Genomic DNA, 13,394 nt, shown 5'->3' with positions numbered 1-13,394 from the left:
CTTAAAAGCATATCTTTAATATTAAGGTTGAAGGAATAGAGATGATTGTTATGGAGGAGCAACTCTGCATACACATTTTGGTGGGGGAAAGCCAGAATTGTTACCTTTATATCTGAATGACAGTGTTGTGACCCCAACATAGCTCTCTGTAGGAGGCAGATGGGTTATTAATGACCATGCCTTGCCTACACTGAAAGTTTAAAAAATATGTAATAATAGAGGTTAATTGAACAGAGTTTATCATTTATCTTTTGCCTGATGTCTAATTTCTGTTATTTACTGTACGCAGCCTGTTTCATCCTTGCCTCTCTCAGCTGCTTGTCGCCTGATAAATAGATCTCTTGCTATTTGACTCTTGGTATCTGAGAATTGGAGCACTGGCAAGTTGATATTCTTAAATACCCATTAGAAAAAGCAGACTCGGGAGGGTGGTGAGCAGTGCCTGATTGTGGAGCAGAAGCATTTTTCCAGCATAATTGCAATATCACTTGAGCAATGTGGATAACATGATCCTTGAAATGAGGCCCTTTGAGAAAACTTTGTTTTCTTGGACTATTCTTCCCACCCTACCTTCCATTTTTGCCTGATTTACAAAAGCTAGAAGACATTTTTGCTAAACTATAAAATTGAATTCTTAATCTCCTCACCATGGCAACCCCATCATTGCCTAGACATATGCCGTATGTATTCCTTTTGAGAACCCAAGTGTCTGTTAAAGGAGCCCACACAAGTCTTCTGTGGGGTTTTAACAGCCTTTTTAGAGAAGTTCTCATGTTGTTCTCAGGGTAAGGAGGGCTTAGGCTCCTATTTTGCTAGAGACAGAGTGGTGCGTGATGATACTTATATCAGGACTTCTTAGCCTGGTCTATAGGGAGTCTGTGAACCTCCATAAACTGTGAAATTTGATGTGTATATATTTTTTTTTTCTCCAGAGGAAAGAGTGAAGATTCATAGCATTCATCAAGTTTTCAGAAAATTGGAAAACCACCCATAAGGGTGGTTTTGAGAGCTGTTGAGAGCCTGTGCCTTAAGTGCTAGATAAATCTGGAATTTGCTATATATAATTTTTAAACTTCATTAATATACTGTGAAAATAAGTGAGTCAAAATGGAATTTTTAAGGAAATGAGAAGAATCCTCAATTTGCATTAAAGCCCATTACCTGCTTGCTACTCTGTTACACTGGTAACTGACAACCACACCCAAAAACCAACCACATTAAATGACATGTGATGTCCCCTGGAAAAGGGTACTGCCATGAGCTAAATGGTGGCTGGGGATACTCACTGCCATTGAGGGATTGGTGTGGCATTGACCCCAGACCAAATTATGAGGTACAATGAAAAAATAAATGTTGCGGTGGTTTACTGTCAGGTACTCTGCTATATATTTTCATAACTTTTTTTGCAACTATATTGTGAGGTAAATACTACCATCCTTATTCTATGAGTTCAGGACAGTGAAAAACTTGCTCAAGGCCTTAGAATCAACAGAGTCAGAGCTGTGATGATTTCTCTTATGTCTCCCATTGCCTGGGATCTTATGAGAGCCTTGAATTTGGAGTAGGAGAGCATCGCATGGAATGTTTAAGCCAGAGTCTCTTCTTTGAGCCTGAGAAGTAATTTACTTCCCACTCCTTTAGGAGAGATGGGCAGTCTGTGCTCCACAATGATTCAGTGGCTCTAGCAAGTACAAGTCCCTATTGCTGGGGAGGCCACTGTGCTGTCCTCTTGAACAGCTCTGTCTTGATTCTGTTTGCATGTTCTCTAAATAACCCTGGCATTAGCCCACACTGAAACCACCTCTTCAGGATTTTGAAGTGCTGTACAAACAGTTAAGAGACAGCATTGTCTAAAGCCATATGAAAGAGCTAGAATTTGTCTGGTGAACACAAATTTTGCAATCATAACACCTTTTACTCCCACGGCAAGCAGAACTTTGTGAAGGAAGCAAGCAAGCATTCCATTTTCAGAGTAGAGATGTTCTTTAAAGGGGCAGAGCCAGCAGCATAGCGCTTGACTTCCTTCTCTTTGTGTTTAATGTCATCAGAGAGGAAAAGCAGATTTCTAGATGCAGTTCTTCAAAGCCTTTGAAAGGAGAATTTGTGTTCCAAAAAAAAAAGAATTTCTGTTTCTTACTCAATTACTTGAATGGACCATTGGGCTTCCTTGACAAGCTAGTAAATTGAAATTGTGGACCACAGCATCCCATGACATCAGATCACCTGAGTGCTTAGATAAACTGCAGATTTCTGGACTCTACCTTATACCTACTGACTCGGTCTCTTGTTGGGGGTGGGGGGAATGCAGCCCAGGAATATGCATTTTAGCCACCCCTACAGAGATTTTAATGCACACCAAAATATGAACATCACTGCAGTGGAAGTATAAACTTCATGGTAATCCAAGTTAGAGTATTTTTGTTATAACGGCATTAGGCTAAAGTGTATCCAGTAACTACAATGCAAGGACCTTGATAGAAAGCAAAGTTAAATGCAGCTTAGCTGTAGTGAATTCACACATGAAAAAGAGGTGGAAAAAAAATCTGTGGATAGGAGTTGACTGCCTTTAAGAGCTTGAAGGGCTGGTAGCTCTATTCTGTAATACCACAGAGGTCAGAACTTGTGTCATGTCTTAAAACAAGATGGGACAGACTTGGAAAGACTGAGACCTGCAACTAGACTGGCATAATGGGATTGAGGCAGGCATAGACTCAGCTGCAGGGTGTAAGCGGACATCCACAGTTCAATAGGCAGAACTGGATACCTCAAAATATGGGGAACATACAGAATATTGAGAGCCCAGGCCAGTAATTTACTCTGTGTATATGTGTCTTTGAGATGGGATGAGACATTGCGATGGGAAATGAAGGGTAAACAATATAACAAAGACCCTCTTACCTGATTAGGATCAGAGTTAGTTAATAAAAAAAATCACACCAGGAAATCTTTTTTTTATTATTGGAGTAAAATTGCTTTACAATGTTGTTACTTTCTGCTGTACAATGAGGTGAATCATCTATATGTATACGTATATTTCCTCCCTCTTGAACCTGCCATCCCACCCCTCTAGGCCATCACAGAGCACGGAGCTGAGCTCCCTGTGTTATACAGCAGATTCCCACCAGCTATATATTTTACACTTCATAGTATATATATGTCAATTCTACTCTCTCAGTTCATCTCACCCTCCCCTTCCCCTGCTGTGACCACGTGTCCGTTCTCTATGTCTGTGTCTCTATTCCTGCCCTGCAAATAGGTTCTTCTGTACCATTTTTCTGGATTCCATATATATGCATTAATATATGATATTTGTTTTTCTCTTTCTGATTTAACTTCACTCTGTATGAGACTCGAGGTCTATCAAGGAATCTTAAAGATATATATTTAAATATTTCATTCTAACTTAAAATGTTATTTTTAAAGCTTTACTATTATTCTCTATCAAATGACATATCCCCAAATATCCTGGTATTAGCCACACTTTCTCTAGTTTCCTGTGTGAATGGTCCTGAACTCCACAGCTGGAATTAATCTTTAGATGAAAAGGCCCCCCCTCCCCCACCCCAGTCCAGAGCCAAATTTCTGTGGGGAGTTTAAGATGAAAATTCTAGCTATGGAAAGTGTTCTACCTTTTTTTCTTACTTCTTCCCCCTAGGGAGGAAACTAACTAAATCAATGAAATCTAATTATGACTTCCTTTGCCATTTTTGGAATACAAAGAGGTAGATTTCTCCCTAATTTATCTATGGAGACACACACACAAAAGAGTAAGCAAACAAGTAAGCAAGTGAGCAAGCAGTGTTTCCAAATTAAGGGGATGTAATCAGGAAACCACCAGATGTTACTCATTTTCCCTTAATGAAGATAAGCAACTTTAGGAACAGAGCTCAATGACTTTGGCCTACCTCCGTGAAAACAATAGTCCTAATTTATTAGTTTCCTCTGTTCTGGTGAAAAGAACGTTTGGATTTTGCATCATAGGTAATTTTGAGCTCATGTCTGTCTGTCTCCAGAACTGTGAGTCTAGATTCAAGATCTAGCCTCAGAAGGAATTGAACAAGTGTGAATAGTGAGGGTAGACCCCTGGGCAGTAATTCAAGCCAGGTGTATTAGATGTCATCCCTTTCCTTCTCCTAATCATGTCTTGACCTTTCCATTTTGAGGTATTTCATCCAAGGAAAAATTAGAAATAGTGCCAGGAAGAAATTATTTTTAAATTTAATTAGAAAATTTTATCAAAGCGATATGTGCTCTTAGTTTAAAAGTTAAACTACTAGTACTGCAAGGCACATGTGTGAAAGCATTAGTCCTCTACCTGTCCTCATCACTCTTGAGTCCTGTCCCCTAGGGTTATTTCTTCTGTTATTACCTTCATATTTTAAAATGCTTTGTTTATTTCTTGATTTTTAACTTTAGCATTATCTATTGATTTCATACTATTTAATATGGAGATTTAGTTATCAAAATCTTTCTTCACACACACACACACACACACCTTTTCCTGTTGTCCCAATATACAGATAAATCAGTATTATTTACAGCTATATAAATATTGTGCACATCCAGCTGAGCTACATACTGTATTATTATTTTCTTTTTGCTCTGGTCTGAATGTTTGTGTGTCCCTAAGATTCTTATGTCGAAATCCTAACCCCCAAAGGTGATAGCAGGTAGGGGTCTTTGGGCGATGATAACAGCATGGTGAGGGTGGAGCCCTCAGTGGGATTAGTGAGATCCCACAGGGCTTACTAGCCCCTTCTGACACAGGAGGATACAAGAAGAAATCTGCAGTGCAGAAAAGAACTCTCACCTGACCATGCTGGCACTCTGATCTTGGACTTAAGTCTCTAGAACTGTGAGAAATAAATATCTGTGGTTTATAGGCTACTCAGTCAGTGGTATTTTGTTATATAGCCTGATTGGATCAAGACACTTTGTTATAAATTGTTTTACTTTGGGATTAAAAATGTGTTCATATTTGGTGTAGTTTTCTATGTAACTTTTATAATCCCTCCAGAGTTGTAAGCTTTACTCAATACTGGAAGGCACAGGAATTAATTTGTTATACTTTTTTTTTTTCTTGGAGACATGCCACAGAAGTTCCCCATCATGTCATTTCAGTCTGGACTGGCTGCTCTTTAGTTCTGCTGTATAACTGTTATCCTGGAGCTGCCTTTCATCATTATAAAACAAACAGAAGATAAAAAATACTCTTTCTCTTCTGTACTCCTCTAGTGGTTCTGTTTTCCGGATCTCCTGGTGCCAACTTTTCTTCGTTTACTCACTTCTTTCTGATGGAGCTCATCTTTTATTTTTTGAGACCTTATATGTCTCCAGTGTCTTTAGTCTGTCTTTGTATTTGATTGACATAAAGTATGGCATTCATGGTCCAAAAAATTTTCCCTCAGACTTTTGAAGGCATTCATCCTCTTTTACCTTCTAATGTTGCTGTTGAGAAACTTAAAATGTCATTTTCTTCTGTATTTCACGGTATGTTTCACATTCTTCCTCTGAAAGCTTTTAAAATCTCCTCTCTCTTCTGGGTGTTCCAAAGTTTTGTGATGATGTGCTTTGTTGTTGGTTAATCATTGTGCTGGACCTTTTTCTTTTAAAACTGAAAACATGAGTCTTAAATGTAGAAATTTTCTCTGATTATTTCTTTTAATTTTATGACCTTTTTTCCCTTCTCTGAAAGCAGTATTGAATGACCTGGGTTGATCCTATATTTATTTATTATTTCTTTTTTTATTATCTCTGTCCTTTTCTAAAGTTTTAGGAAAATTTTTTGAATTTTTTTCCAATCTGTAACTTATTTTTAATTATATCTCATATATAGCTATGAGTGAATATATATAATTATATATATACACATGTATATTTGTATATGTGTATATTTCATTTCTAAGACATCTTCCTTCTGATTTTTCCTTTTCTTACAGCACGTTTTCCTTGTTTCATGGATTAAATATCATAACTCTCTAAAGATATCATAGTTCTAAAAAAAGTTTTCTTCTGCTTTGTATATTATCTATTTCCTACCAAATTCTTTTGTTTGCTTCCTCTGTTTCATGTTAGAGGCTCTCCTCAAATACATAGTGGTTTGTGACATATTTAAGTGTGAGGCATTTAAAGCTAATTGAGAGCATTTCTGACCATGATGAAATAATTGATACAGACTTGCCCTCCTGCTAAAAAAAAGCCTAGAAAATTGTACAAAATATGCAACACAACTGTTTTTCAGACTTTGGACTAGAGCCAGTACAGGTCTATGATTTCTGAGGGAAGGGAAACAAGGTGAGCTCTGTGATCATATCCACTTTCTGCCTAGAGGCACTTTTCAGACCTCAGGATAGGAAGAAGGTGCCCAAGCAAAGAAATGGAAGTCTCACTGAATTGAGGAGCTAGAGACTATAGTTTGGGGAGTCTGAGGCAGCTGGAGTTTGTAGTGCAGAATATCTTGAAATCGACCATGTTTGGAGAATTTATACCTTGGCAGTCAGCAAATGCTACAAACCAGCATTTCTTGTTTGGTCGTTTGTACCCATGTTCTCAAAATGCCTATTGGTAAACATTTACCAGCATGTTGCTGGTAATATCCTTTGTCCTTAAGTATACTGTGACTTAGAGAAATGAGATGGAACAGAGTGTCCAGAAATAGACCTACACATATATGTTCATTCAATTTTTGATGAAATTGCCAAGGTAATTGACTGGAGAAAGATAGCCATTGAAGCAAATGGTATGAGAACAACTGGAAAAAAATGAATGTTGAACATTACCTCATATCAACACAAAACCTACTTTAAATTCCTTATAGAACTAAACATAAAAAAATGATATAACATTTTAAAAGAATCACAGGAGGAAATCTTTGCAGCCTTGCGCTAAAACATAAAAGAAAAAAATAACCCTTCTGTTCTCCAAGAAGAAAGTTGAAAGGCAAGTCATGAGCAGGATGAAAATATTTGTAATACATGCCTCTGATAAAGGACTTTCATCCACAATATACAAAGGACTCTTACATCTCAATAAGACAAGCAATACAACATAAATGAGAAAAAAGATTTAAACAGACACTTCACAAAAGATATGAATAGTAAGTATATTAGAAGATGTTTAACATCATTAGTCAACAGAAAGATGCAAATAAAAACACCATGAGATACTACATACCACAATGGCTAAAATTAAAATGACTGTTAAGTTCCAAGTTTTCTGGCAAATGTGGAACCATTGGGATTCATATATGTTGCTGGGGGTTGTGTAAAATGGCACAGCTATTTGGGAAACTAGTTGGGCAGTTTTTTTTAAATAAAGGTCAATGTTAAGTATTAGTTTGCTATTTCAAATCCACTTGTTTATGACTAAAGTGAAGTTGTTTTAATCTACTTGTTTATGATAAACACAAAACAGTTGTTTTTAGAAGTAAAGTTGTTTTAATATAAGAATGAAGTAAGTTGTCATCTGTTGTAATTGATAAGTGCTTAGTAGCCCAGCTGCTGAGGGGCCTTCTAGGGGCTTATTGGTAGGAACAGGAGGAGAAGCAACTATGGCAAGGAGATATTTAGACTGTAAATACTGAGAATTTATGAGAAATATCTGAGTTTCAGTCTGTGTAAAAGCTACCCTTTGCTAATAGCTCTTTGAAGACCTTGGGGCATTAGTTCTGCCTACGTAAAAGGCAATGCCTTTATTGGCAGTGATCCAAACTGTACCCAGAAGAGTTCAGCATACCCATAGGCACAGACACCACTGTTCCCTAGCAACATGCTCTAGCAACTAGGGTCTTTTATTTTTATGCTAGCAGCTGGAAGTCGGATCTTGGTTGGCAAAGCCTTCTCTCAGGAGAAACCAAAACTCTTAGAAAAAAGATACACCTTAACTAAATTTGGACTTTTTTATTTTTTTTAATTTATTTATTTTAGTTGGAGGCTAATTACTTTACAATATTGTAGTGGTTTTTGCCATACATTGACATGAATCAGCCATGGGTTTACATGTGTTCCCCATCCTGAACCCCCCTCCCACCTCCTTCCCCATCCCATCCCTCTGGGTCATCCCAGTGCACTAGCCTTGAGCACTTGTTAAAGAGATTGTCTTTGCTCCATTGTATATTCTTTCCTCCTTTGTCAAAGATAAGGTGTCCATAGGTGCGTGGATTTCTCTCTGGGCTTTCTATTCTGTTCCATTGATCTATATTTCTGTCTTTGTGCCAGTACTATACTGTCTTGATGACTGTGGCTTTGTAGTAGAGCCTGAAGTCAGGCAGTTTGATTCCTCCAGTTCCATTCCTTTCATCTAACCTTGCCTGGTACTACAACAGTGTAATTAATCTATCATTTGTTTTGAGTATGTTATTTCTTTATTGGTTTATTCAGAGACATCCTATATTCTCTTGGCTAGTGAAATTATCATAATTCCCACAGTAAATCTGTGTTAAATTAATTGCTGGCAAAGACAAACTCAGCCTCTGAGCTTAATTTGCCCCCAAAATAAAACAGTGAAAATACTCTTATGATATAACCTAGCATTTTGGACTTCCAAACAACCTAGCATTTAGAATGTACAAGAATGTACATACTTGTACATTCCAAATAAAATGAAACCTTTTTACAAAATAACTTACACATGAAATGTGTTCGTAGCAGTTTTATTTATTTTAGTCTCAAACTAGAAATCAACCAAAATATCAACATTTAAATAGGAAAAAGAGTGGTATATTAATACAGTGGATTAATATAATTAATATATTAGTTCAGTTCAGTCACTCAGTCATGTCCGACTCTTTGCAACCCCATGAATTGCAGCACCCTAGGCCTCCCTGTCCATCACCAACTCCCGGAGTTTACCCAAACCCATGTCCATCGAGTCAGTGATGCCATCCAACCATCTCATCCTCTGTCGTCCCCTTCTCCTCCTGCCCCCAATCCTACCCAGCATTAGGGTCTTTTCTAATGAGTCAACTCTTCGCATGAGATGGCCAAAATATTGAAGTTTCAGCTTCAGCATCAGTCCTTCCAATGAACACCCAGGACTGATCTCCTTTAGGATGGATTGATTGGATCTCCTTGCAGTCCAAGGGACTCTCAAGAGTCTTCTCCAACACCACAGTTCAAAAGCATCAATTCTTTGGCACTCAGCTTTCTTCACCGTCCAACTCTCACATCCATACATGACCACTGGAAAAACCATAGCCTTGACTAGACAGACTTTTGTTGGCAAAGTAATGTCTCTGCTTTTAAATATGCTATCTAGGTTGGCCATAACCTTCCTTCCAAGGAGTAAGCGTCTTTTAATTTCATGGCTGCAATCACCATCTGCAGTGATTTTGGATCCCCCAAAAATAAAGTCAGCCACTGTTACCACTGTTTCCCCATCTATTTGCCATGAAGTGATGGGACCAGATGCCATGATCTTAGTTTTCTGAACGTTGAGCTTTAAGCCAACTTTTTCACTCTCCTCTTTCACTTTCATCAAGAGGCTCTTTAGTTCTTCACTTTCTGCCATAAAGGTGGTCATCTGCATATCTGAGGTTATTGATATTCATAAAATTACAATATGATACATTCAACAGTATGAATTAATTTCAATAAATTAATTAAATTGAAGAAAAAATCAGACAGAAAAATTCATATAATTCCATTTAGATGAGATACTGCAATATGCAAAACTTATCCACAGTAACAAAATAGATTGGTGGTTGTCTGAGGCTAGTGGCAGGGTGTAGATTGACTGCAGAGTGACTGAAGGGACCTTTTTGTTCTATGGAAATGTTCTATCTCTTGATTGTGGTATATGCTAGGGTACATATTTGTCAAGACTCATAATTGTACATTTAAGTGGGTGCATTTTACTGAGGGCTTTACTCCAGTAAACTGGACTTTAAAAAGAAAAGCAAAGCTGATTGGAAGTTATTTATGGATTACTGGGTTTTACCTTTTTGTGGGCCTCAGTGTAGGGTGACCATTTGTTTTGTTTTGTTTTTTCTGCTAGGAGACTGCCAAATGTCAGTAGGTCTTTCCAAAACAATATGGCTTTTTATGGAAACATCTGTGTGTGTATGTAGTCATGTATCATTGTTTTGTCAATTCTATTTTATAATGTAAGTTCAGGTGATTTACAATAGATTTGGAAGCTATAATATTTGACTCTTAAGCATATAATTCAACTGATGGAAACTAAAAGTGTGAATGGATTCTATAGCATAGTCTACGTGCTATGAGCATTTAGCATTCTGAAGGCATCGGTATGTTTTACAGAGGAGACTGAGCACTTCACTTCACCTCACCAATCAGTTAAGTAGAGACTAGTTAAGAGAACTAACAAATCGAGGCAACCATGGGACAGCCTGCAGCAGGTGAGTCCAGCTTGAGATCAATGTTGTGAGGTTTTCGCCACTGGGCTGGAGAGCCAGGGCAGGACTTTTGTCCTGAGATAGGTGGCTGGTGATGGGAACTATAAACATAATATCCCCTGCCAAGCCAATAAAACCTCTCCACAAATGTAGAAAATAATAAAACAGTAGTAGTATTGAATAAGCGTTAAACCAGTCTGTGATACATATCACAGGAAATCCCCTAGAGAGATTGTAAAAACAAAAAAGAAATCTTACTCTTTTAGAACCAAGCAGATACAATCCATTATATACATGGAGCTAAATTGCCACAGATGTGAAAATAGGACACACCACCCTGTTTGATGTTTTTCAAAGACATGGTCCCTTGGCCCTCAATAATGACATTGCTGGGATATAAAACTGGTGAGAAACTTTACCATTTAAAAATACTTATATGTGTCTCAAAGAGGCAGAGAGAACATTTATAATCTCAAGTTTTCTGAAGGAAATGCTAAAAGCAAAGGGAGAGGGAACAGTTCTTTCCTGTTTTGCACTAAGGGAAATTTAAAATTTTTTAGATTTTGATTTATAATGTCCCCTTTATGTTGCTATTTTCTAATAAAATTACAATTTCTAATTATCTACAATGACATTTATCTTTAGCAATAGTATAAGTATACAACAGTCTAAGGCCACAGTGAAACACAGAGCAAAGCATTTTATCAGAATTACAGTCGGATGGATTTTAAAATTAGTATAATATTTGTCTTGGGGAAAAATGAAGTATATCATACCATAATGGTGAATGGTTAAAGTAGATTCTTGATTAACAATGTACAAAAATTCTCTTTTGTCATACGTTACTTTTATAAGCTGTTATATCTTTGAGCTTTAAAATAACTAAAGTATTGCTTTGTAGTTTTTTATAATATTTCATCCAATCTAAATCTGGAGTAGATTCACTAAGTAACTCTGGAGCCTGGTAATGTAAATTTTTAACTGAGTTTTTCTTAAGCCCCAATAAATTTCCCCTCACAGAAGTGATATTATAATTACAGAATAAACTAGACCCTTCTGTAATTATTCAATCTTCCCAAATATTTCTCCCAGATATAAAACACAAACACATGGCCATTATCTAGTATCAAAGTCCTACTGTGAGACACCCACTGAAGGGTATAAGATTAAACTTTGTAGGGGAGAAAAAATAACTTTCCCTCTCCCCTTCTAGGTTCTTGGCTGAAACCCCTTTGTAATAAAAGATTAACAGAAAAACAAACAGAAATTTAATAACATATATACATATATACTTCCCTGGAAGAGCTTCCCTGGTGGCTCAGTGGGTAAAGAGTCTGCCTGCAGTGCGGGAGAACCATGTTTGATCCCTGACTTGGGAAGATCCCCTGGAGAAGGAAATGGCAACCCACTCCAGTATTCCTGCCTGGGAAATCCCATGGACAGAGGATCCTGGTGGGCTGCAGTTCATGAGGTCACACAGTTGGACATGACTGAGCAACTTTTATTCACTATACCTCCCATATACATGGGAGAGACCCAGGAAAACTGAGTAACTCTCCAAAATGGCCCTAGCCTTCAACTTATATACCATTTCCAGCTAAGACAACTGAAGATGTTGGAGGTGGGCTGGCAGTTATGGGAGGTGATTGGGCAACACACGGAAAACTAGGATATAGTTGTTATGCAGATTTGAGGTGCTGCCTTCTCCACTAATAAGTTTCTGGAGGTTAAATCATCTTCCTTTTCCTGGTACAGAGAGGGAGACACCCTTAGGAATGAAGATTTCTCTTATAGATGTAAATATCTCTTATAAAAGGGTAACTTCCACTCTATTAATAGCTTGTCCTGTATCTGCTATTTCTTAAAAATAAGCAACTTAAGATAATTCTTATGGCAGAGAGGCATTTGGGGAGGTGGCAAATTCTCCCCTTCAACTTCCAGTGTTCAAAGTACATGGCTCCAAATCATTTATGTCTTGAGGACAAACCCAACCTCTGGGCCATTTTTCACCTCGAACTCAGTAGTTACCCATCGATATTTAACTATTATAAATAGTATCAGGTGGGCCAAAAAGTTTTAGATTTTTCTGTAATTATCTTGCAAGAAAATCTGAACAAACATTTTGGTCAACCCAATATAATAGGCATGTTTGTCTGTACTAGAACTGGAAAAACTTGTATCCCAAAGCGACTGACATTATACCTGTCTTCTGTGGTCTCTATCCATAAATGCCAGATTTCTGTTTTTCTATTACTAATCATATATACTTATCATTTCTATTACTAATATATACATATATACTAATCATTTCTATTAGTAATCATATAATCATGTATTACTCATCGTATATACCACCCTTACAATCAGGCTAGTTAACAAAACATTATTTGTGTCAAATTTGGGGCTTGAGCATCTGGATGTATATTAGTTATTTTCACCTTAATATTATAAAAAGTTTGTAATGAATACAGTTCTATTTTTTTCTGCCAATAATCAAATTGTTGGATTTATAGGCTCAGGCCCTGTCTATACTGGGAGTACAATTTAGAGCCGATGAGAAATGTGTGACTCTAGGAACCATTATGGGAGTACAGAGAGTGGTATAACAAATAACCTGTTTGGTTGCTAGTAAAATGTGATTCTTAGAGTAACGAAACAACAAATAATTCACTATTATACAACTATTCCTTAATATTTTGAATAAGATAACAAGGAAGTCCAATCTGAGAATTGTAATAAGTTCATTATAATACCTCCTTTCAGTTGAGTTCAGTACCAGCACCATTTATTCCAGAAAAATTAAGTTTCAAGTCCTTTTTGCAAACCACAGTTGAGTCCTCTTAAAGAGCTGGCTTCATGTGGGAAGCATGAACCTATCTGGGTTTTCTTTCACTTTGGCCATTTGGGTGATCAGTAGCACCTGAAGTGGCCCCTCTGCATGGTGACAACACATCTTTTCTCCAGAGTACTTTTATGGAAACTAAATTGTTCAGTTGAATAGGAGTGGCAGACTTCTTCCAGGAGGTCCCTCTAGGGTCTT

Source organism: Giraffa tippelskirchi, chromosome X (assembly GCF_054371585.1).
Source record: "Giraffa tippelskirchi isolate mGirTip1 chromosome X, T2T-mGirTip1v1.2.pri, whole genome shotgun sequence".
In the NCBI taxonomy this organism is placed as follows: domain Eukaryota; kingdom Metazoa; phylum Chordata; class Mammalia; order Artiodactyla; family Giraffidae; genus Giraffa; species Giraffa tippelskirchi.
Note: the sequence above shows the minus strand (reverse complement) of the source record.